Source organism: Lissotriton vulgaris, chromosome 1_1 (assembly GCF_964263255.1).
Source record: "Lissotriton vulgaris chromosome 1_1, aLisVul1.2, whole genome shotgun sequence".
Taxonomy (NCBI): Eukaryota; Metazoa; Chordata; class Amphibia; order Caudata; family Salamandridae; genus Lissotriton; species Lissotriton vulgaris.
The window spans coordinates 604160745-604168499 of NC_141685.1; positions in this window are offsets into that span (position 1 = coordinate 604160745).

Genomic DNA, 7755 nt, shown 5'->3' on the forward strand with positions numbered 1-7755 from the left:
TCTTAAATTGGCTAATGCAATTTCCATTGTGTGAGTTTCCATGACCAGAGCCCACCATTCCATAACATGTGGAGGTTGAGTAGAGATCCGAGACCTAGCTACAACCAGCCTTGCACAGGCATATAGTATAGATAACAAATCTTTGTGTAAGCTGTTGGTGTCCTGTATATCTAGTAGAACCAAATGGGCGGAAAGTGGCGGAGATACAATTTGTTTTGTCCTTAAAGCCTCAGTTATTCCTTCCCAAAACAGGGCAAGTACAGGACAAGAAAAAAGCATATGCTCTATGCCAGCCGCTTACAAGTTACATTTAGGGCACTTAGTGCGTTCATTAGATTGATTACCTAGTAACCAACTAGAGATTCTTTGGGGAGTATAGTATAATTGGCAGATGGTTCTATATAATTGTATGTACAAAAAAGGGGGGAGAAGGAGGTACTTAAGAACAGGTCATCCTCCTAAAGAGATTAATGTAGCAAAAAAGAGCCCAATATCTGGGTTCAGGGACCTGTCTCGTGTGGTGGCTAACTTCCAGATACTATCTTAAGTGTAGCCCAACAAGAAAGAAAAAATGTCTTTCTTATAGTCCCCTCACTCACCGGAGTTTCCTCACGGTGACATGCTTCATCATCGGGGTCCTCCCAGTTCTCTACGAAAAGGGGCGTGCTACGACTTGCGAGCTACGTAGGAGCACTGAGTAGTGAAGGACTATGTGTGGTGTAAGGAATGTGAAGTGGAGTGGATGGGTGTGTGTGTGTTTAAAAATACTGTGCTAGTGGGCCTCAATGTTTTATTCTGCTCCTAGACCAGTATGTTAAAAATGGGGTTATACTGTGTACCAACCAATAATGTAGTTGGGTTCAGTATTTGGTCAACATGTTTCACGCTACCCCCAGCGTTTCTTCAGGACCATACAGGGACCAGCCCTGTATTGTACCACTCCTAAAAAACCTAAAGTTAGGAATTTATTAGTGCAACATATATTTACAGTGATTAACGTTGTCCCTATTCGGTACACACGTGGTTCTACATACATACGCTTGACTTTTAAGGCGAATGTATAGTTCAATGGTGAACCTGTAAAAGAATGAATAAAGAACAATTAAAAAACACCTCGCCCCTATCTCTGCCGAGATCGGGGATTTTTTTCGTCCTTCACAAACATGCACGTTTTTGATACATGCACATATATGCATACAGACTATATGGTGTGGTTTCACCATATTGGTGCGTGCATACTTTCAGATCCGGTGTCTGTTCGCCAGATGCCCAACAAGTGAACTTAACGTGGAAAAAGACAAACGGAAGTGACTATACATAAAACAGTGGACACACATTTAACACACAACCAAAGGAAACGTTTGAATATTTACTTTTGTTGGCGCTTAATAGCACATCATGGTCTCTTAGGGGGGCGGTATTGCCTCGGTGGAAAACAATGCTAGAAGGATTTTTAGGGTTGTAGAAGACGTGGTTAGTGATCGAGCGTCTTTTACATATATCATTTAGTTAGAGGTCTAGTACTCGCTACCCTCTCTTGGCGGTTAGGTCAGATACACTTACTTCCTAATCAGCAACCCGCGCCGTGTTACCTATCAGCTTCCCCTCGGACCGCATCTTGCAATGTGGTCCGCGGGTTTGGTTTTTGTTTGTTTCGATTTCCGGGTTGGAACTAGACCGTCGCGCTCAGGCGGCCATCTTAGATGGATGCAAACGAGCGTCACATGCGTCTTTCTTCCATGCCGTTTGTTACTCGCCCTTATTATCGAACCGGCTTTTTAGAAAACACAACGTTTGGGGTAATGTTATAATAAAAACAAAGAATAAAAATGAAACAATGGGCATTCTTCACAAATAGGGATTGAAGAAAACGTGGACAAAAAAGTTACCACAGGATTAGTTGATATGGTTTATGATATATAACAAATAAACCAAGGATGGAGTGAAAAAATGGAGTTTGAGAAGTATTGTTTTAATCATGTTTTTCTATAATGGTTTTAGGGGCATTATAGTTCTAGGATGTTATTTTTCATGAAAGTTATTTTTCAGCTCTAGGATTCAGGTACATTAGTTTCAGGATGTTATATTTCAACGATTGAAGACACCCCAAGGTATGTCGTCATTCAACCCACTTATATCTGTCTGTAATCTGAAAACCCAGCGTTGCTCTCGTTCGTGAAGAGTTTTTTCAATGTTGTCTTTATTTACCACACACTCAAGGACTACCCATCTCATGTCATTTGGTGTGTGATTCTTCTCAATAAAGTGGTTAGTCATGCGTGTGGTGGATTTCTTACAACGTATGTTGCTTCTATGCTCAACAATTCGAGTGCTGACCTTTCTTGTGGTCATGCCCACATAATGTAAATTGCACGTGCAAGTGATCAGATATACCACCCCACTTGTATTGCAATTGGAAAAGTGTTTTAATTGCCATGTGGTGTTGTTGTTAAAAGTAACTGACTTTGTCACTGCAGTTAGATGGCAAACACTGCAGTTGTTACATGGGTAATGGCCATTCGGTAGAGGTTGTAGTCTGTTAGTATTGATCACTGGTTTAGGTCGAGTATGTACCAGATAGTCTTTCAGGTTCATTCCTCTACGATGGCTGAACATGGGTTTTGGGATATTTAGATCACCACTGTTTAGTATGCTCCAGTGTTTTTTGACAATCTTGCTGACCTGGTTGGAGACTTTGTCGAAAGTTGTGATGCAGATGGGTCTTTCGTTGGTTGAGGGTTTTTGTACCTTTGGTTCCAGGAGGGCATCCCTATTATTATTGCTCGCTCTTTTACAGGCTACTTTTATTACTTTCTTTGGGTAATTTCGTTGTTGTAATTTTTTACTTAGTTCTTCTGCTTGTACTAAGTAGTCTGATTTGTCTGAACAGTTTCTTCTCAACCGTAGGAATTGTCCAAACGGGAGGTTTTCTTTTAGATGTCTGGGGTGGAAACTGTTGTAGCTTAAAAGGCAATTCCTTGAAGTCGGTTTATGGTGAGTGGTAGTTGATAGGGTTCCATCATTTGCCCTGATGTTTAGATCCAGAAACACCAAATGGTTCCTGCTCATGGTGTTTGTGAATTTAAGAAAAGGATCTTGTTCGTTTAGCCAGGAGCAAAAACTCATGGCCTCCTCTTCCTCGCCTTTCCAAATCAACAGAATGTCGTCTATATAACGCTTCCACATTATTATGTGGTTAGTATACGGATTGTTGATGGTCAGAATTTTCTTTTTCTCAAGCTGATGGACATACAATCCCGCTACGCTCGGCGCAAAGGTGCTGCCCATGCTGGTCCCATGTTGTTGGCGGTACAAAGTTTCCTCAAAACAGAAAAAATTCTCTGTGAGGGCTAGACGGCAACACTCAAGCACTATATGTCTTGGTGTATGATATTTCCAGTCTTCTTCAAATAGCACCTCTTCCAGGATTTCCAAAGTTTCCTTGTGCGGTAAACTAGTGTAAAGACTCTCCACATCTAGGCTTATTAAAATATTAGATGTGGGGTCAAAATTGATCTCCTTCAATAGACATAGTACATCCTTGGTATCTTTGAGATACGTATCTGTTTTTTGAACTATTGGGCGAAGGAAGGCATCAGCATACTTAGACAGGGGCTCTAGAATGGAGCCTATTCCGGACACTATCGGTCTCCCGGGTGGTTGCTCCATATCTTTATGGATCTTTGGGATCGTGTAGAAGTATGGGATTGTAGGTTTTGAATTTACTAAGAAATCAGCTTCTTTTTTGTCCATCCAGTCATTTACTGTGCTCTCCTCAATGAGGTGTGCAATGCAGATCCGTAGTCTTTCAGTCGGGTCTTCCTTGATCACAATATAGTTCCTTGTGTCTGCAAGTAGACGTAGGCATTCTTGTCTATACTTTACAGAGTCCTGTAGGACAATTGCTCCTCCCTTGTCCGCCGGTTTTATTGTGATTGTCTTGTTATTTGATAGTTCATGGATTGCTTCAAATTCCAATTTAGTAGTGTTTTTGAACACCTTGATGGTATTGGGGTCAAGGTCTTTTACATCTTTCATTACAGCTTTCTCAAAAGCTAGCAATTCGACTGGTAAATTGTGAGACGGCGGGACAAAAGTTGAACTTTTCTTCAAACCTGTGTCCGTTTCTCTGGTAATTGTCTTATCTTTGTCTTTGAAAAAGACCTGGAGTTTCAATTTCCTCATGAATTCCTTTAGTTCACAACATAGTTTAAATTTATCAGTTACTGGAGTTGGGACAAAACCTAATCCTTTATTTAATATTCCAATCTGGACTTCTGTCAGAGATATAGAGGATAGGTTGACCACTAGATCTAGTGGTTGCTCGTCGTGGGTTCCGGTGGCCCCTTGCTGCGTGTGTGTCGTCCCGTTGTTTCCACGGGTTGGGCCCATTGTACCTGCTGAGCTGTTTTCGTTTTTGTTCTCTGGGTCGTCTGGCCTCTCCCTAAAAAAGGGCGGTTTGGATTGCCCTGGTGGGAGTTCCAATTTTGGAAAGGTTGTTGTGGATACATTGGTGGAAACTGTTGCGGCCCATAAAAGAAAGGAGGCGGGGGGCCGAAAGGTGGCTGGTAAGATGGCCACATCTGTGGTTGGTTTCCTCGATTTCTACCTGAGTTTCCTCTACCCCTTCTTTGTTTTCTATTTGTTGGGTAGTTGTAATATTTAGGAGAATTGGAATTCTCAGATCCACTGTCAGATCCATCGCTGTCTGTATTATATCCAGGATTCCTGTTACTAGGTTTATAGTCCTCTCGTATGTATGGATAGACTTTTTCATGAGAAAAGCTTTTTTTGTCTTTATCCAATTTGATGTACTTGGTATCCTTGAGACTAATCTCAAAGTCTGTCATGCTTTTGTTTAGTTCATCAAGTCTTTTTTTAAGATCAGCAGGTGACTGGAAAGATTTAAGGCGTATTTCTAGGGCCTGTATCTCTTCTTTTAATGTTTCAGATAAACGCGCTGCCGTCTTTATTATCAAGACCAGCCAGTCCCTGGTACAATGCCATGAAATCAATGACCAATCTTTTTTAAATTGTTTATCATTTTGAAAAATGAAGGGTTCATTTCTGACAATTAGACCTCTTGGTGCAGCACTGATTTTGAGATATTCCGCCATCATAACTCCATGGATTAATGTCTTTATCTGTGTTCTTTTTAGTTCCGTTATTTCATCCCAGCATTGATTGGAATCCCCATTGTCTCTGTTGTCTCTATTTGGTGCCCCCGTGTGTGGTAGTATGGACGCCATTACTCTCTCAATTTCTTCCTCTGAGAATGAGAGGCCTGTAATCTCCGCCATTGTTCTTAGTTTCTCAAGGTTGGGTCAGTGGTGTGTGTTACTGTTCTCATAGGACAGGTGTTTGAAAAACTGTCCAAGAATAATATTATTCCCGCAACCAACGGGTTGCCATTAACATGTACAAAAAAGGGGGGAGAAGGAGGTACTTAAGAACAGGTCATCCTCCTAAAGAGATTAATGTAGCAAAAAAGAGCCCAATATCTGGGTTCAGGGACCTGTCTCGTGTAGTGGCTAACTTCCAGATACTATCTTAAGTGTAGCCCAACAAGAAAGAAAAAATGTCTTTCTTATAGTCCCCTCACTCACCGGAGTTTCCTCACGGTGACATGCTTCATCATCGGGGTCCTCCCAGTTCTCTACGAAAAGGGGCGTGCTACGACTTGCGAGCTACGTAGGAGCACTGAGTAGTGAAGGACTATGTGTGGTGTAAGGAATGTGAAGTGGAGTGGATGGGTGTGTGTGTGTTTAAAAATACTGTGCTAGTGGGCCTCAATGTTTTATTCTGCTCCTAGACCAGTATGTTAAAAATGGGGTTATACTGTGTACCAACCAATAATGTAGTTGGGTTCAGTATTTGGTCAACATGTTTCACGCTACCCCCAGCGTTTCTTCAGGACCATACAGGGACCAGCCCTGTATTGTACCACTCCTAAAAAACCTAAAGTTAGGAATTTATTAGTGCAACATATATTTACAGTGATTAACGTTGTCCCTATTCGGTACACACGTGGTTCTACATACATACGCTTGACTTTTAAGGCGAATGTATAGTTCAATGGTGAACCTGTAAAAGAATGAATAAAGAACAATTAAAAAACACCTCGCCCCTATCTCTGCCGAGATCGGGGACTTTTTTCGTCCTTCACAAACATGCACGTTTTTGATACATGCACATATATGCATACAGACTATATGGTGTGGTTTCACCATATTGGTGCGTGCATACTTTCAGATCCGGTGTCTGTTCGCCAGATGCCCAACAAGTGAACTTAACGTGGAAAAAGACAAACGGAAGTGACTATACATAAAACAGTGGACACACATTTAACACACAACCAAAGGAAACGTTTGAATATTTACTTTTGTTGGCGCTTAATAGCACATCATGGTCTCTTAGGGGGGCGGTATTGCCTCGGTGGAAAACAATGCTAGAAGGATTTTTAGGGTTGTAGAAGACGTGGTTAGTGATCGAGCGTCTTTTACATATATCATTTAGTTAGAGGTCTAGTACTCGCTACCCTCTCTTGGCGGTTAGGTCAGATACACTTACTTCCTAATCAGCAACCCGCGCCGTGTTACCTATCAGCTTCCCCTCGGACCGCATCTTGCAATGTGGTCCGCGGGTTTGGTTTTTGTTTGTTTCGATTTCCGGGTTGGAACTAGACCGTCGCGCTCAGGCGGCCATCTTAGATGGATGCAAACGAGCGTCACATGCGTCTTTCTTCCATGCCGTTTGTTACTCGCCCTTATTATCGAACCGGCTTTTTAGAAAACACAACGTTTGGGGTAATGTTATAATAAAAACAAAGAATAAAAATGAAACAATGGGCATTCTTCACAAATAGGGATTGAAGAAAACGTGGACAAAAAAGTTACCACAGGATTAGTTGATATGGTTTATGATATATAACAAATAAACCAAGGATGGAGTGAAAAAATGGAGTTTGAGAAGTATTGTTTTAATCATGTTTTTCTATAATGGTTTTAGGGGCATTATAGTTCTAGGATGTTATTTTTCATGAAAGTTATTTTTCAGCTCTAGGATTCAGGTACATTAGTTTCAGGATGTTATATTTCAACGATTGAAGACACCCCAAGGTATGTCGTCATTCAACCCACTTATATCTGTCTGTAATCTGAAAACCCAGCGTTGCTCTCGTTCGTGAAGAGTTTTTTCAATGTTGTCTTTATTTACCACACACTCAAGGACTACCCATCTCATGTCATTTGGTGTGTGATTCTTCTCAATAAAGTGGTTAGTCATGCGTGTGGTGGATTTCTTACAACGTATGTTGCTTCTATGCTCAACAATTCGAGTGCTGACCTTTCTTGTGGTCATGCCCACATAATGTAAATTGCACGTGCAATTTACATTATGTGGGCATGACCACAAGAAAGGTCAGCACTCGAATTGTTGAGCATAGAAGCAACATACGTTGTAAGAAATCCACCACACGCATGACTAACCACTTTATTGAGAAGAATCACACACCAAATGACATGAGATGGGTAGTCCTTGAGTGTGTGGTAAATAAAGACAACATTGAAAAAACTCTTCACGAACGAGAGCAACGCTGGGTTTTCAGATTACAGACAGATATAAGTGGGTTGAATGACGACATACCTTGGGGTGTCTTCAATCGTTGAAATATAACATCCTGAAACTAATGTACCTGAATCCTAGAGCTGAAAAATAACTTTCATGAAAAATAACATCCTAGAACTATAATGCCCC